Below are 18,419 nucleotides of genomic sequence, written 5' to 3'. Positions count from 1 at the left end.
AATAACTTTCTATATCGCCGGTAAACGCAGAAATCCTTTTGTGTTTGTGAAATAGACATATTAATTGATTGGTAAAAGTACATATCTCCTTAGAACTCAGAGGAGCAGTTTTTAGGTTGATGTTTCGAACTAAAATGCACATTAGGGTGTCCCAAAAAAAAAAAAAAAAAGCTCTCTACTGATTCCCATTTTATGTGACCTAAATAAGTACTAAAAAAAATTTGACGGTTTGATTTTGACAGGAAGCGCTAGATGTAAAATCTGAGTTTTACTGTTTTAATGTTAAGCTAGCTTAACATTAATAAAAAACACATTTTAGAAAATTAAAACAAAACAATTAGATGCGTATAAATCATTTCCAATTGTTTTCTACTATTTAACTTGATAGATTATATTTATAAATATGAAAATACAAAAAAAAATACATGAAAACTAATATTTATTAGCAAATTTAAGATTTTATTGCGGTGAAACATTTCTCAAAAAATGCAACTTTTTGAACAGTTCCCAAGCTCTATTTTAGTCATAGTCTTAGTCAAGTTTTTTCTAAACTTTTTAACTACAAAAAGTACATTTTGAAGGTGATCTTCATCTCTAGTAGCTGAAAGAAAATCTTTAATGAGCTTAATGTTTCTTTCTGCACCATCATTTACAACAGATATGTTTTTGATCCCTGCAATAAAATCTAACAACTGAGGATGGTTAAAAACATCTATAGTATTAAGACTATTATTAAGCCATTCTTTTATACTTGCTCTTGATATTTTAAAATGTTTAAAGAAAAGGTAGCTTTGCTCGGAAATCAACTCAGGTAGCTCTGTGGTCTCTCCAATTTGTACATTTGATAGTTTACAACGCTGAAATTCATTTGGCTCTTCAAACTCAATCAGAGCTAACAGCATTCTTAGCTTTGTTTCAGAAGGAACTTCTTTATCCCCAAAGGACAAAACACAGAGTTGCGGAGTTAAGTACCACGTATGGCGTCCCATGCTGAGAAGCAAAGCATTTCCAATATTATTACTAACTTTTCTCAATGCATAGGCTGTCTGGATAGCTTTCAAATCATTGTAGGGAGCCAGAAATCCTAAAAAACATTTTAAAAACCATGGAACATAGCAAATTGCAATGAACAAACTTGCATCCTTCAACTGCAGCACTTCTTTTTCTGTCAAGATATTACTGATATCTTTAGTCATATAAAGAGTCAGGATGTAGATCGTATCTGCTAAAAACCTTGCCTCATGGCAGGCGCCAGGTTGATGGAACTTAAAATCTTGTACTTCCACTCCAAGGAAGAAGGAGGCAAGCTTACAAACTATACCATAATCATTCCTTGAAAACACTATATCAGTAGTTGCATTAGTCAAAAATGTCTTAGCTTCCTCTGCAACAGTGCGAAGAACAGAGCCAATCTTCAGATCATCTCTTTGCCAGTCCAATTTACATAAATTTTTCACTCCATTCACTTTCTCACAGATTTCAGGCCACTTGTTCTTTAGCTTGACATAAAGAGCTCTTCTTGGACCTTTAGTTTTCTCACCAGTAAGGGCAGCCATATAGTGAGATACATGTACTTCATATATGTGTCTCCTACACATTATCCACAAAATTGGTAATTTCAAAATATCTGTAAGAATTTGGACTGCTCCATTTACTCCGCCTGTATTGCTTGCAGTTGTATCACAGCATATATCAATGATCTGCTCTGTACATCCGTAATATTCTAAAAGATTGTGCACTTGTTCTGCTTGGTCAACTCCCTTTGAAGAGGGACATTGAACAACACCTAAAAGATGGTCTTCCATGGTATCGTCATCCGGGGAACTCACTGAGACTGCAAGTCGCTCAATTTTTCGGATAATGTTAAGCCCAGTGGTAATTTGTTCCAACAGTTTGGTATCAAAATGAAGAATAAGCCGTCGGCCTTTAAGATGATTAGATATTGAAATCCACTCCGAGTCTCCTTCAAGTTCTACATATTTGAACTTTTTTCTATGAAGTGTGCTTCTTGAAAGCGGTATATCATTAATTTCTATACCTCCAGCTTTAAATACTTCACTTAAAATTGCCAGATGAGGTCGTACACCAATATTGAACCTTGTTGCTGGAACAGCAGTACATTCAATGAGCTTTTCAACATTCACTGCTAGATTTATCGTATCTCCAGAATTGTACCTAGGTATCATTTTATAATATTTTTCTACCTATTTATAATTATATACTTTTCAATAAAACAGCTTTAGCTTGTGAAAATTACAACTATGTTATTAAAATAATACTATACCTGCGTTTCCGACCGTTACCCAGGAAATCATCTTCCTCGCTGATTTCACAGTCCTCGTTTGACTTTTCTTCCTCACTGCTGAATTGAATCTCTTCTGTCATGGAGTCATGTGACAACAAAACATCATTGATATCTTTTAAGTTTTTCTGTCTCTCTAATTCTTTCTCTCTCAACTTATCTAGCTTGTTCTTTCTCCTGTTTGCATCTAGTACTCTTCTACTGTAGTCTTCATCGACTTTTGTTTCCATATATCCTTTCCTATGTAACTTCTGGTCTTCATAAAAATTAAGAAATATTTAAATCTATTAAGCCATTTATAAATAAATTTATAACTGTTCTAGTTTTTCTTGAAAGATGACCAAACCATGTAAAGAGTTAAACGTAAATATTTTAAAGGAAATAATATGCTATTACTTAAGTTACTTTTAATTGGAAAAAAAATCTCACTACTAAAAAAAGTGTTATTTAATGAACTTACTTTATATCTTCCAGCTTGGCATCATCTGTTCTCAATCTATCAGCAAGAATATCTTTTTTAAAATTTTTAGTCGAAATGTCAAAAAGCTGATAGGATTCTGTGAGAAAATCTTTCTCTAACTTTGATTGCTTATCAAGACTGCTGTTCCAGTTTAGAGAAGACAATTTAATCAATTTCTTGTATTTTAAATTAAGTTTAATGATTTTAGTCTTTATATTGTACCCACAAATCACAAATTTCTTGCCAAACCCAGCATTATCCCAAATTTTTTTAATCCTAGATACCAAGCAAGAACTATCAGGATCTGTACAAACACCATTTTCACAAACAAGATCCTTGGATTTCGATTTCAATTTGCAACCAACATTAGTAGAAGTGGGTTTGTATTTAACTTGTGACTCGCGAAGGATAAATTGATAGTATCTAAGAATATCACCATTAGATGGAAGCTGTCTCTGAGGTAACTCCCTCAGTGGGTACTTCAATAGGTAAATATACCTCAACCTTTCTGTATTTTTCCTTTTTATCTTATTCTGTCCTATCATCTTCTTTTTTTTAGCTGTTCTACCCATTTTTATATGAATTTCGAAATAATCAGTTTTTTAACTAAATTTATACTAAATGTTACACTTGCATCAAAAATCTATGAAGTCGTTATTCCCTCTCGTATAATATTTTATCTAAGTTTACCGCTACGGCTTTTATAACCGTTTACACGAGAATTTCTTCGAGCACAAATTAGAATTCCTTCGTGCACAAATAATTCCATTTAGAAATTTTTTCCTTCAAAAAAAATTTCTAAATGGAGTTATTTGTGAACCAATCCATGGGGAATTATACGAACTAATAATATTGTCCGGAGGGAAAAATATCAACCTCTAACAATGTTTATAGGGAATGATCCAATTCTTTAATAATATCCTATGGGAATTATTTGTGTACTAATTATTACATCTTATTAAAACATATTGAAATACTAGATAGCGCTGTTTTTTAGTAAATACACATAAGTGTACAAAACCGTAAAACTCAGAATTTACATCTATCACTTCTAGTCATTAAAAAATTAAAAAAAAGATTTTGGGAGCTATTTAGGACCTATAGAATGGGGATCAGTTGAGAGCACATTGAAATTTTAAAAAAAGTGTGTTTTTGGGACACCCTAATACACATATATTAATTTTACTTTGTTTGCCTAAAATCTTTAAACCTGAACAAATGCACAAAAAATAATTTATGTTAAGATATTATTTACAAAATACTTATGTTTAGAGTAAATAAAGTTTTGTTTATAAAGATTGTTTACGCTTAAGTTTATTCTTCAACGAAGAAAAGACCTCGTGTTTTTCAGAATTCTTTAAAAATCGTATTTAATTATTTGCTTCTTTGTGCTATATGATTAAAAAAAATTTTAACTTTTAATTAACAAGTTATTCAATTTTAATTTATTTAAAAAAATGGCACTTTGTTTTAAAAATAGGCTACCATTTTTGTAAAAATTTTGCCTTTTTTTATTGTTCTGAATCGCCATAGAAAGCTTGAAATTTCGTTAACAATTAGTAAAAAACTGTGTTTTTTAATAAGGATAGATTAAGGTAATATGAGCACCTTGGTATTACGAGCATACTTAAAGATTTCTAAAGGTTAGTTTCCATTTATACGCTTTTCTACGGGAACGGGAAAAGGATGGGAAAATTAAGCACGTTTTCCTTCGGACAAATTAAAACTTATACTACGCGTGCTCACGTGATTATTTTTTCCTTTCCTTTCTCGTTCCCGTAGAAAAACGGATTAGTGGAAACTGACCTTAAGATGTAAGCTGTTAGGGTAGATTAGGGTAATATGAGCACCTTAAGCGAAAGCTGGAATATTTTCAAAAATAATTATGCTGGATCCAAAACTTTTGCGAATAAATAATTTTTAGGGATCCCTACTCATGATCCACTCTGATATTTGGGCACCCGAAATTTTTTCTTAAAAACACAAAGGTTTTAAAAAAGGAGCAAAAGTACTCATATTACCCAGACCACTTGGTAATATGAGCACTTTAAAATAGCTCAAAAAAATAACATTAATTAAGTAAAAAAATACCAACCTGACAATTAGAATGAGTTTTCGGAATATAATGATTTGTTATTAACAAAACTTATCATTAAATGATCAAATTTTAAGCCACTTTTTGTTGATACAATACTAGTATGTTTTCCACAAATAATAATAATAAAAACATTAGTTCGTTATTATTTCAATTTTAAGAACTCAAACCTTTGAATTATAAAAACTCAAATTTTTTGAATTTAAATTACAGAAAAGTAGTTTAAATTATCAAAATTTTTTACTACGTTTTGTTTTTATTCAGAAAGCAATTAAAACCACTGCTATTTTAGGACTTTAAACTAGGTAATTTCAATGAAAAACACTGGGTAATTTGAGCATGCTCATATTACACAAAAATGGCATCTTTTAATAAAGTAAAAACTAATGTTTTTATGCATTGTTTTTCTAACAAAAATGAATTGGATTTTTAGATAACATATTTTTCTTTATAAGAAAATTAATTTCTTTATTTTATACAGATTTATTCATGCGCGATGATATTATTTTAACAACGCAAAATAATTTAACAGCGTTTTAATTAGATGATTCCTGTTATCACCACATAAAGTCGATCCGAAAAATACAAAACAACTTTAACATCACTGCTTACATTTTAGAAATCTTTAAGTATGCTCATATTACCAAGGTGCTCATATAACCCTAATCTACCCTAAGTTAAAGTTGCTTTGTATTTTTTGAATCGACTTTATGTGGTGATAACAGGAATCAGTATAATTAGTGTAAATTTATATGCAGTAATTATATGCTCTCATCTAATTAAAACACTAGGGTAGGGTGGGGTAATATGGATATATTCAATAAGTATACATGAAGTAAGTTATCCACGGAGTAAGTCTATACATAATTCTAAAACCTAAAAATTAATAACAGCTTCAACACATAATTGGCTTCTTTTTTTGTGTTAACAATGTTTATATTTGATTTACATGAATAGTTAATATGTAAAATATGTTATTTTGAAAGAAATATAAAAAAATTATGTTTTAAAACCTTTATCTGCAGACTTCAGTAATATTACTTATGGAAGTTTGATGGTGTATATTTATTAGTTGGACCATGATATAATAATATGTAAAATTTAATTTTTAAGTTCTCAAACCCATATTGATAAGTAAACTAAAATCTTAAATGGGGTAAAATGGATATACAGATAAAATAATAGTGAGGTAAAATTGATATAAATAAAATATATAAAATCCTACTAACGTTATAGTATTTTATTACAAAATAATAAGCTGCACGACATTTAAATATACACTTATGCTCACTTTTGCTTTTTAATATAGTATTGTGGATTTTCCAGTTACATATAATAATTTTATATAATGCTTCTGAACTATTTGCATTAAGATCATAGTTCAAATTTGTTTTTCCTGAATGGCTAGGGTAAAGTTTAAACTCCCATCTGTATGTTTTATATTTTATTTTTGTATTCCTTTTTACTTTATAATTAAATTACATACTTTATATAATTAAAAACTGCTTTAAAATATTTTAGATAACATAAGACTGAAATAAATTATTATGCCTCGTGAATACAAACGCAAGACTATTGGTACATATGATACCAGCTAATTAATGATTGCCATACAGCTTGTTAAGAAAGGAGAGCCGGTATACAGTATCAAAGTCTTCTGGAATTCCTTATGGTACATTATACAGACGATGCCATGATCAAATCTAAAGGAATGACAAAAGAATTGGAAGTGGTCGTGGGTTTTTTGTAAAAAATACTGAGGAAAATCTTCTAGTAAAAGCCCTGATGTACTTAGCTGGTAAGGGTTTTCCACAAGATAGAGAAGATATCAAACTGATGATTAAATCCTATATAACATTTGCTGGCAAAAAAACTACGATCAAAAATGACAAGCCAGGGAAAGGCGTGCATGTCTTTTGAAAAAATATGGAATGTAGTTCTTGGAAAAAGAAAACCTGAACTTTTGACAAAAGCAAGAGCCAATGATCTTTCTCTAAGAACATTTCTAAGACAGACTTTTTTTTTTTAATATGAAAAGACATTAAACGATAATAATTTATTTGATAGACCACGTTGCATATTTAATTTAGATGAGACAGGTTAATGTACAGATTCTACGGCAGGAAAAATCTTTGTTTGTAAAACATCAAAAACAGCCTATTACGTTGCTCCATCATGTGGTAAATCAATGTATACTCTACTGTTTTGTGGGTCAGCAATTAGCCAGTGTCTATTTCGCTTTGTTGTCAATAAAGCTATCCACCTTTATGATGCATGGTGTCAAAATGGACCAGAAAATACAATATATGGTGTAACAAAATGAGGTTAGATGGAGGACTATATTTTTGAAAGTTGGATTGATTGGTTACATGTAACATGTTACAGGTACATGTAAAGGAATATGAAAAGCCTGTATTGCTGCTGTATAATTGTCCAGAGCCTTTTTAACAACAAATGTTAAAAAGGCTCTGGACAATTATACAATTTTACTTTGCTTACCTCCGAACACAAGTCACGCACTAAAACCTCATGATTTTGGTTTTTTTGCTCTATTGAAATCCCATTGGAAGAAAATCCTTAAAAATTGATTAAGAGAAAGCAGACATAAAAATGTTGACAAGTCTGTATTCCCAACTTTATTAAAAGCTCTTGTCAGTAAGATATATAGCAAACTCCTTAAAAGCACCATTAAAATGGGAGTCGTCTTTACCCTGTTGACAAATCAAAACCTATGAAAAAGATAGTGAATATACAACCAAAGAAAATGTTGTAAAAAACCTGCAGAGACCAATTGATTCTGTACTTACACCTAGCCCAAGTCAACCTACTGGCACCACTTGCGAATTCAAAAAAACGCAGAGTATGTGTCCGGGCCAAAAAAGGAGAAATTTTAACAACACAAGATGTTCTCGCAAGATTGCAAGAAGAAGAGAAGAATAAAGCTGAAAAGAAGACTGTATCAGTAAGAAAAAGAAAACTACTAGATATAACCAATGCAGTTTGACTTTTTAAATACGCGAAAAGCAATAAGTGTGATATATGTATCAAATATAGTATAAGTATCCGATATATATGAGTAATTTATATGAAAGGTGTTGTTAAAAAAGTATTAGTAAGTTAGTTGTTTAAAATATATTTATGTTTTACTCATTGTGATTTCACTGTATAGACCCTGAATGTAAAGAAAAATAACAAAAGTTTTTATGGTGGTTATTAACTAAAAAAAAAATCATATTAAAAAAAAAAAATGTATAAAATTCTATCCATATTTCCCCACCACCCTATTAATTTTTTTGCGTTGTTAAAATATTATTATCACGCATGAATAAATCTGTGGCGCGGAATTTGAAGCTAAAATAATGAAATTTAATTTTTCATAAAGAAAAATACGCGTTAGCTAGAAATCCGTTTCATTTTTGCTCGAAAAACAATGCATAGAAACATTTAGTTCTTTATTCAACTATTTTAAATATAGTCGGCTAACTTTGACATTTTAAAGTCGGCAAATGTTTGGGTTTTGTAATGTGCCGGACTATTTTACTCATTACATTAAGATTTATGCCGACGTTTGCAAAATATTCGCAGTTCTAAAAACTGAGGAGGACAAAAGAGCCTTGCTCAATGAATTGTTATAAGATCACGCATGAATAAATCGGTGGCGCGAAATTTAAAGCTAAAATAATGAAATTTAATTTTTCATAAAGAAAATATTTGTTGGCTAGAAATCCGTTCGATTTTTGTTCGGAAAACAATGCATAGAAACATTTAGTAAAGATACTATTTTTGTGTAATATGAACGTGAGTAGTGATTCCAAAAATTGTTTATTCGCAAAAATATTGGATCCAGCATTATTATTTTTAAAAAAATTTCAATTTTTGCAGAAGGTGCTCATAATTACCTTAATCTACCCTAATTTTTTTGCTTTTTTTTTATTTTATTTTTTAATTCTTATTTTGTTTATTTTACTGTTTAACAATAAATAATCAAATATATATATATATATATATATAAATATATATATATATATATATATAAATATATATATATATATATATATAAATATATATATATATATATATATATATATATATATATATATATATATATATATATATATATATATATATATATATATATATATATATATATATACAATAAAGAAAAAATATGTCCGCTGAACGAAGAAGACTGTAAAATCTCGTCAACAAGCACTGTTTTTGTAAATACAATATAAAATATAAACTTTTCTTTTTTACAATGGTCTTTATAAAATAAAGAATTAAACTGACAGGGGATCAAAAAAGATGAAGATGACAACACATTATCGCAATCTTTTCATAGAGCCCCTATATATACTTTCAAAAGATTATAGATATTAATTTAAATACCTTAATGGGCGTAAAACTGCTGCGCTTATCAGTAAATCAAATAAAGATATAAAAAACTGAAAAAATAAAATAACTTCGGAGATACTCAAGCACAAATGAATCTCAAATTTTAGAAATTTCTTTTTTGATTAGAAACTTAAATGAACATAGTGACTTCGCCATACATTTTTTGATAAATATTCCATATATTTGATCCTCAATAAGCAATGGTGGATTCAGTATATTTATTAAAGTTTTGAGAAAATGTGTTACGTACATTTGCTCTAAAATAATAGTTTTATTTCTATTTATTTTAAACTTGTTATTAATGCTTTCAGAAGAAAATTTATCGTTGAATCAATACATAAAAATTGAATGTTGATAGAATGATTATCTTTTTCATATCTTACATTATAGGCTTAGTGTGTTCATGCTTATTTTTAGAGTAAATGATTCTGCATGCACGTTTTGTAAGTTTTGTAAAAAAATTTCAAGTTATGATGGTTGCGTTTTTGCCCATGATATATTTGCATAGCTGATGAAGTAATGAATTTGTCCAAAATATATTAGCTTGAGATTTTGTTTATTGATATGAAATGATGAAGGAGAAAGAAATTGATGAAGGAGAGAGAGAGAGGGGGGGGGGGAGGGTGCGATCAACCCCCCTTTGTATGCAAAGTGCCTTTTTTAATTTGACGCCAAAATATTTTAGACTCTTTTCGATGTCAAAATTTTTAATCAACATTTATATGATAATCATTTGATCTTTATGAATCATTCTCATGAAACAATTTTTACTTTATTGTTTCACAAACGTAAGGCGTCATTACAAGTCATTGCATTGTAAAATCTTTTGTAAACGAAAAATGAAAATATAGTCTCTCCAGAGTTTATACTGTAACTACAATTCTCTACTAATACTAATTCACTTCTAAAAGCAAACAATAGAGTTAACATGCCTAACCAAATTAGGAAACAAGCAGCTGATAAAAAAGACCTTCAAAATGTTGCAAAGAAATGCAAATCGTTAGCTGGATATTTTAAGTAAAAAAGTTATATTGATCTTCTTTTTATAATAATTAGTTTGATTAGTTTGATATTAACTAGAAATAGATGTGAATATTATTTATCCGTTAAATTTTTTTATGATAGTACTTTTGTTATTACTTGTTTTTTATTGTAATGTTTACGCGAATTTTTTTAATTTTGGTATAGTTTAAAATCTGAAAGTTAATTATTAATTACTTACGTTTTAAGTGTTTTTTATTATCGACAGTTCTCAAAATGTAACCGATAAAACATTACCCAAAGTAGCAGAAAAAGAGGAAGTCATTAAAGATGATAATAATATTAACAAAAGCTTGTCATGCGAAGTAGACCAAAAAAATTTAAAAAAATGTGATATTAAAGAAGAAGAAAAACGATATGATATTGACGAACTCTTGCGCGGAAATCAAGAATTATCACCACATGAAATATACAAAATGTTTACGAATAACTTAAAAATAAGATTCATTTTCAATTTCCCAAAACATTAAAACATGGTTGCAAACGCGCTTGTAAAGAAGAATATTTACAAAATGAATTTGTCTACAGCAAAAGTAAAGACGCAGTCTACTGCATATACTGTACGTTATTTCTAAAGCAAGATAAAAAAAAATCTTTGGGAGCTTTCGTTAACCGTGGATAAAAGGAATGGCACAATGTTTTAGAGAAACGAAAACTACATATAGGCAAAAGATACCATAAAGAGGCTATCGAACAAGCTAATGGCATTTGTTGTTTTGAAGATCCAAGACAAACCATTCCATTAAAAAGCGATAGCACTTTAAAAAACCGACAACAAATGTACCCATACATTGTTGAAACATTAAGTAGAATAGTGCATTTGATGGGGAAACAAGGACTTGCATTTCGTGGAACTTATGAAAAGTGTATGAAAAACTCAGACCAAAAAGGTAATCCTGGAAACTTTCTTGCAATTGTGCAAGAAATAGCTCGCCATAACGCTGAACTTTATGCACATATACAAACACCTTTACGCAAAGATGTCAGCTACCTTGGCCCCAAGAGTCAAAATTAATTAATTGATATAATTGGAAAGAAATGTTTAGAAGAGCGACTAATTAATGAAATCAAAGCTGCAAATTACCATTCAATTTCAGCAGACGAGGTAACAACTGCAAACCAACAAATTCTATCAGTATGTATGAGATACGTAAACGGAGAAAAAGAAATTAGAGAAGTATTTCTTGACTTTTTGAATCTTGACAAGATAACAGGCAAACATATTGTGAAAGTTTAATGGAATTTTATAGCGAAAGTGGAGTTGATCTTATTTCTTGTAGAGGCCAGTGTTACGATGGCGCACCAAACATGCAATCTGTAAAAAAATGTATTGACATCTATATTTTAAAAATATCACCAAAAGCAATTGTAACACATTGTAGCTCACATAATTTGAATTTATCAATTGCTGCAACATCAAAAATACCAATCATTGATAACATTTTAGAGGTATACAGAAATATATTCATTTATTTCAATACCTCTCCAAAAAGAGAGCGCTCGTTTGAGCATGTTGCAGAGATCCGTTGTAAATGAACTGAAAAAAAAAAGATTTTGGTAGGGATGTGCAAAACAAGATGATTAGAAAGAGAATCCGCATATGAACACTTTTATTTAGCCATACCATTTATGGCAGAGGCATTAGAGATTATTTTAGGAATACACTATAATATAGAACAGTTTAATATAGAGTTTAGTAGGTATTGGGACGCGCAACGAAAAAGAGAGGCCAAATCACTCCTTAATGGACTCACTAAGTTAGATTTCATAATTGGTATTATAACTTTGTACCGCTTACTTTTACCTGTTGTCGTATATAACAGAGAGGTTACAAGGGCACACAACTGATATTGTGTATGCATATAATAACATTCAAGAAATGATTGACGATTTGAACCATCTACGGAAAAATATTGAAAAAGAAACTTACACAATTTACAAACAAGCTAGTCGTATGGCAAGTAAATTATTTGTAGAACCAACAATTTCCAGAACCACTATGAGACAGGCCTACAGAAATAACGTACCTGCAGTGAGTCCTCATGAACATTATAAACGGGCCTTGATTATACCTTTTCTCGACACCATCATTTCAGAAATTAAAATGCGATTCCAAAAGACAAACTGCACTGTTTTTTTTTTGAAATAATATTTAGTTTGTTTTCTCTGAGTTAAGCGAGAGTTTATTAGCCCTAAACCAATTGTTCGCTTTATTTAGTTTAGTATTTGTCTGCGTATTAATATTAATTATAAAATTATAGTATATATTAATTATATACATTTATATTATATATATTTATTTTATAATATTTTATATTATATATATATATTATTATATCAATATGCATATTGATATAGTATATAATTGTAATTCCAAATTTGACAAAGTTTGATACTCAAGTTTGATTTTCAAATTTTATCAAACTTGTATCCGAAACTCAAATTTGAAAATGAAATCCAATTTAAAACTAAATCGATTGAATCTGATTAATTTGAAATCCGGGAAAATTTATTTAGATAATCATGCTGAAAAATACATGAATACAACTTTTTTTTTAAAAGAAGAAAACAAACAAATTAAATTAAAAGAATACAAAAGCATAGCAATTTATTTATACCATTTTGAACATTGAATATTGACTTAAATTAGGCACGTGACAAATTCCGTAGACAAAACTTGCGAAGTTTTTTATATATAAAGACTTTTTCAAATTAAATTTAGACCGATTTTTTTAATCTATTATGCCATAGTAAAACGTTTTACGAAAAGCAAAATGATTAATCTTTCATAATATATCTGCTAGAATTTTCAATATTAAATTATTTGGCTGTAGGAGCGGTTTTAATTAAGTTTTTGGAACTATTTTAGCTTAAAGTTATTTTATTTGCGTTTTAGCATCCTTTAAAATATTATATAACTATTTTTCTTTGTTTTTTTTTGTTTTTTTTTTTTGGTTTTGTGATGAATAAGTTGGTCTAAAATAACTTCAAAAAAACTAAGTTTTTGCTAATATTTGGGTATTCAGCCTAATTCTTACATGTAAGTTAAAACCTGCTAAATCCCGTCCTCTTCTTCCTTTCAGTCCGTCTTAATATTGATTCAAAAATTATTTCGGTGATTAATTTGCAAAAACAATATAATAATATAATTGTATAATACAGTATTTGTATAAAATTAGCCTTATCATAATGAATAATAAAGAATTATAATAAAATAAAAAAGATTTTTATAATAAAGTCATTAAAAATCTTAATAAAAGAGTTAAACTTTTGTTAGTTAAGCTTGAAAAAAGTGACAATAAAGTTGCACTCCTTCATGAGAAAAAAAGAATTACATGCAAAAAATTGTATTATGTAAACAAGAAGTTTAGCATGGTAATAAATAAACATGAAAATTTGACTTCTAACAGTTTAAATAATCCTGAAAAGGATACCAACTCTCCTAACACTAGAGTATTAAGCAAAAAAAAATAAAGATTTTAATTTAAGTTGTCTTCTCCATGATCGCAGAATAATAACATTTCAAAACGGAAGGTATTCTAATGATATAAGAGAAGTTATTATGGAGTTAGTTTCTTTGAATGTCAGCATGAACAAAGCTATAATTTAAAATTTAAAGCTTCAAGATATGAGGAAAAAGTTACTGCCTAAAGTTATAAAGAACTGGGAAGGTTTAAAAAAAGGCAAGCAAGCAGATTTCATTGAAATGTCGAAAATGTCGAAACTGATAAAACAACTAACTCATTCGAAAAGTTAGTTTTAATTAGTAGTTATGAAAATATTTTTGCATTCAATGCTGCTGAATCAGGTGCCACTAGATTAATAAGAACTGCATGTAAAGCTTTTCATGTAAGGGGAAGTGATGAAGTTGGAGTTGCTGGGTAATTTAATGCATTTCGTGCTTGTAAAGGACAAAGTAAGTGTATGCTTGCACCCTTTGTTGGTAACAGATTTAATATATTATATTATAATGCTGCGGGTTTGTATTTTCATTCAAAAGATATTTTAGAGTTTCTTCAAAACTGGCCAAATCAAAATAATCTTTTACTTGCAGTTAAAGAAGATATTGGCAACAAATTATATTTAGCAGAAGTGCGGGCTCTTGGAATAGTTGATAAAATAATTAAAGGTCCACTTTGGCGGATAATTGAATCACAAAAGAATATTCTTGATATGAATCCATTTTTGTTAACCCTAAAAATGAAACTATCAGATTTGTGTAAAAATGCATCATCGATTATGATCTTGAAAACACTTATATTCAGTCCAAGTGATGTTAATATTCATAAAGTTATTTTGTATGATAAATTATTTGAAGAGACTAATGACACTGATTTAAATATTTTAACACAGCAGACATTAGAAGTAATTTGTCATTCTTTGTTAGTTGTTCTGGAAAGACAATCTGCTGATCAACTTCCTGGAGCTAAATATTGGCATCCTTCTGATAATATAAGTAAGGCTGCAGAGAATGTTCCAACAACAAACAAAGCGTCAGAAAGTGGCTTTGCGGTATTGGGTCTTTTAATTCGTACAAAGCCAAATGCCAAAATACAAACTATACAAGCTCATACTATGTGGTATAAAAACAAAACACTAGACTGGTTGGATAAAGAGACTTTAGATAAGCGTGACTCATTGCTAAAAAAAGCTTCAACAAACTTTAATAAAATAAAAGATAAATACAAACAATGTCATTTAGAATTAAAGTTTGAAATGAGTGAAAAGTTGTCTGAAAAGCATAAAGCTAAAAAAACAGTTGAAGATAAAGCCTTCTTAAAAAAAGCTAAATTGGTTAATGAGTTAAAATTGAAGATGAAGGTGTGGTTGACCTCAAAAGAAGCAGATGATGAATATGTTTTGTTAGTTGACACATTTAAAAGCAAAAAAATATTAAGAGCACAGTTGGATTTTTATAGGTATGTTATGGAAGTTAAATGTGAACCTAAATATTTTTACAAAACTAAAATGTATGGTAGTAAGCGAATAGACTTAACAAACTATGAGTTGTTCAGTAATTTACAATCAGTTATTAGAACAAAAAAAGGACTTTTCCAGAGCCCATTGAGAGAAAAGTTATTCTTATTGAAAGAAAAGAATGAGATATGGTGATTGCAAAACAGAAAGAAGAGTGAAGTGAAAAATTAAAGAATGCAAGACTGTCTCAATTAGCAAATCAACAAAAAACAAACATCTTGGCTGTCATTCTAAATGATGTTAATTATCTTGTTGGGAAATTTATTCAACATAAAATAATGAAAATTGACACTAAAAAATACTTTTGGTGTACAGGTGAAGTTCTTCGAGTAAACAAGTCAACTTCTAACTTAAAAAAACTTTGTTTGATGTGGTCTATGAGATTAAGGAAAATCAAGTATGGACTTTTCCATTGCTTGTTGACCTTGAAAAAGGAAAGGTTATAGTTTTGTAAAAAGCCTATTTTACAATTTATTTGAAATAATTACTAGTTATATATATTATTAGTAGTATTTTATTAGAAATATATTACATATATTATAAATTGTATAATATTATTATAAATTAGTCGTATCTATTAATCTATAATATTTATATCTATAACGTTTATAGTTGTTATAATGTATCGTATATAGTTATTATATATCATTAGTAAAATTATATTATAAATATATAATAAATTATATAATATTATTATAAATTAGTCGTATATATTAATCTATAATATTTATATCTCTATTGTTTATAGTTATTATAACGTATCGTATATAGTTATTATATATCATTAGTAATATTATATTATAAATATATTATAAATTATATAATATTATTATAAATTAGTCGTATATATTAGTCTATATTATTTATATTGTTTAAATATATATATATATATATATATATATATATAATATATATATATATATATATATATATATATATATATATATATATATATATATATATATATATATATATATATGTATATATATATGTCGTTTATATTGATCTATAATATAGGTATGTGTGTAAAAATTTTAATATTTTTTTATACTAAAGTGTTATATATCTTTAGAAGAGCTTTTAATTAGTATTACAATGGTGAAAATTTTATCAAAATTAGATGATTCTATAAAAAGTTACGAGCATTTAAGTGACAAAATTTAAGTACAAGAATTACTTAAGAAAACTGTGACTAATTGTTCCGTGATTGGCAAAACTTATGATAATAAAACATAGATTAAAATGTGAGAAACCCTTAATTTCGAAATACCTGGTGTGCTTGATGACTCTTGAAAATAATATGCGCACAACAGATTTACTTGAAATTTTGAACATCAGCAGATAAATAAATTATCTAAAGGACCCGCCATAACTTACAGAGCTGTTGCTCATTAAAAAACACTGAGAATTTACACTGTAAAATAAAGAATTTTTTTATTTATGACAGTAAAAATAAAATATATGAGTATACAGCCTAACCTTTTAACTAAACGACTACCAATTTTTTATTTAATTTGGTTCATAAATAGCGGCACAATGTGGTTTGGCGTAAATAGTGTCTTCGCCAAGTTAAAAAAATTGGTCACAGTTTTTGAAATACTTTTTTTACGGCAAATAACGGATATTCGCACCTACCTATATAATATTTATAATATCGTATCTATAATATTTAAGAAAATTTAAAATTCGGCAACCTTGTGTTTTATTTTTTCACAATTTAATGTTGTAATAGAGTTATGACTATATTAATGTGTAATGTGTCTATGACGATATTAATGTAAATATTTTTCTGCTATATATATTTTTTCTGTATATATATTTTTTCTAAAGATTAGTTGTGAACTAAAAGTTGTTTTATTTGTATATTGTTTAATGATAACAGATAGATTATTGCCTAAAGTCGTTGCGTAAAATTTTTACGCAGTTACGATAAATGGTAAAAAAATACGCAGTTTATGATAAATAGTAAAAAAAACTAAATTAAAAAAACGTATTTTTTGTCTAAAAAAATGTCAAATTAGAATAAAAATGCAAATTTCTTGACAACCAGAAGTGCTACAAAATTGGTTAAACCCATTTTAAAACAAGATTAACAATTTGAATGCAATAATATTAAAACTAACATTTTAACTTAATTATATTACGAGATCATAAAAAGGACTGAAGTGCCTACTTAAATTGTGATTAGTTTTTTAAAACAACTAATTTTTTAAAACGACTTTTTAAAGCGACAAATATAAACCTTTAAAAATCTAGCAGTATTTCTCTTTTCTTAGATCAGAGAAAAACCGAAGTATTTGTTCCGGTAGAAAAAAAATATGTAGGCGACAAATAAAAGTTTTCTCGTCTGACGCAAAAAAAATCCGACGAACTACTGTCTAACGAGTAACTTAACTTTAACGAGTAACTTAATGTTTTTAAATTTCTAAATAAGATTTAATTTTACTGTCCAAACAAAAATAAATTTGATATCCTTAAAAGTTATTCGTTTATTGAATTAGTAATACTTAGATTTAAGTATTACTTATTTAATAAAAGAATTACTTTCAAGCAAGTTAATCTTTAAATTTATATATTTATATAATTTATATATTATTTCATATTTTTTCATACTTCATATTCTTTCATATTATGTGTGAGTGCGTGTTGGTACATAAAATAAATTGTAAAACTAGTTATAAAAACAACCACAAAAAGCAATTTAAAGTTAATATGTCAATAAAAAAAAATAAAAAAATAAAAATTCTTTAGTGTGGTTGTGCGTGTGTGTTTGTGTTTTAGTATAATCGAAGATAAAAAGTTAATGGAATAAAGAAGAGAAAAAAATCAATTTGAAAATTTAATTTACTTACGTTATCACATTTTAAAGTCGCAATTTTAATATTTTAAGTGGTTTTTAATTTAAAAATAAGGTAAAAATCAGTATAATCATTCAGCAGAAATAAAGCCTGCGAACACGGCTAAAACTAAATATCATTGTATAATTGGCTCACTTTGGTTACTTTAATTGTTTATGTGCAACTTAGCACATATTAAAATGTGAGATCTGTTCACTGATATATGCAGTAGAAACCAGCGGTTTTCAAATTTATCTTATTATCTTATTTTGATTTTTTACATTTAAATTATTATGAATAATAAACAAAAGT

General features: G+C 28.0%; 1 protein-coding gene across 2 annotated transcripts in view; it reads right to left on the bottom strand.

Moving 5' to 3' along the window:
• LOC136085937 (uncharacterized) overlaps window positions 1–18,289 on the bottom strand; it is a 34,424-nt gene extending 16,135 nt beyond the window's left edge. The window contains exon 1 of one of the 2 annotated variants that reach the window (XM_065807916.1): window positions 18,123–18,289. The gene's annotated coding sequence lies outside the window, so the exon portion shown is untranslated. Of the gene's footprint in view, window positions 1–16,749; window positions 16,883–18,122 lie in introns of those variants that run through there. The other variant, XM_065807915.1, reaches the window with a different exon arrangement.
• Between the last annotated feature and the right edge of the window lie 130 nt (window positions 18,290–18,419).

Source organism: Hydra vulgaris, chromosome 10, assembly GCF_038396675.1.
Source record: "Hydra vulgaris chromosome 10, alternate assembly HydraT2T_AEP".
Classification (NCBI taxonomy): domain Eukaryota; kingdom Metazoa; phylum Cnidaria; class Hydrozoa; order Anthoathecata; family Hydridae; genus Hydra; species Hydra vulgaris.
Note: the sequence above shows the minus strand (reverse complement) of the source record. Positions and strands in the feature narration are given on the sequence as shown.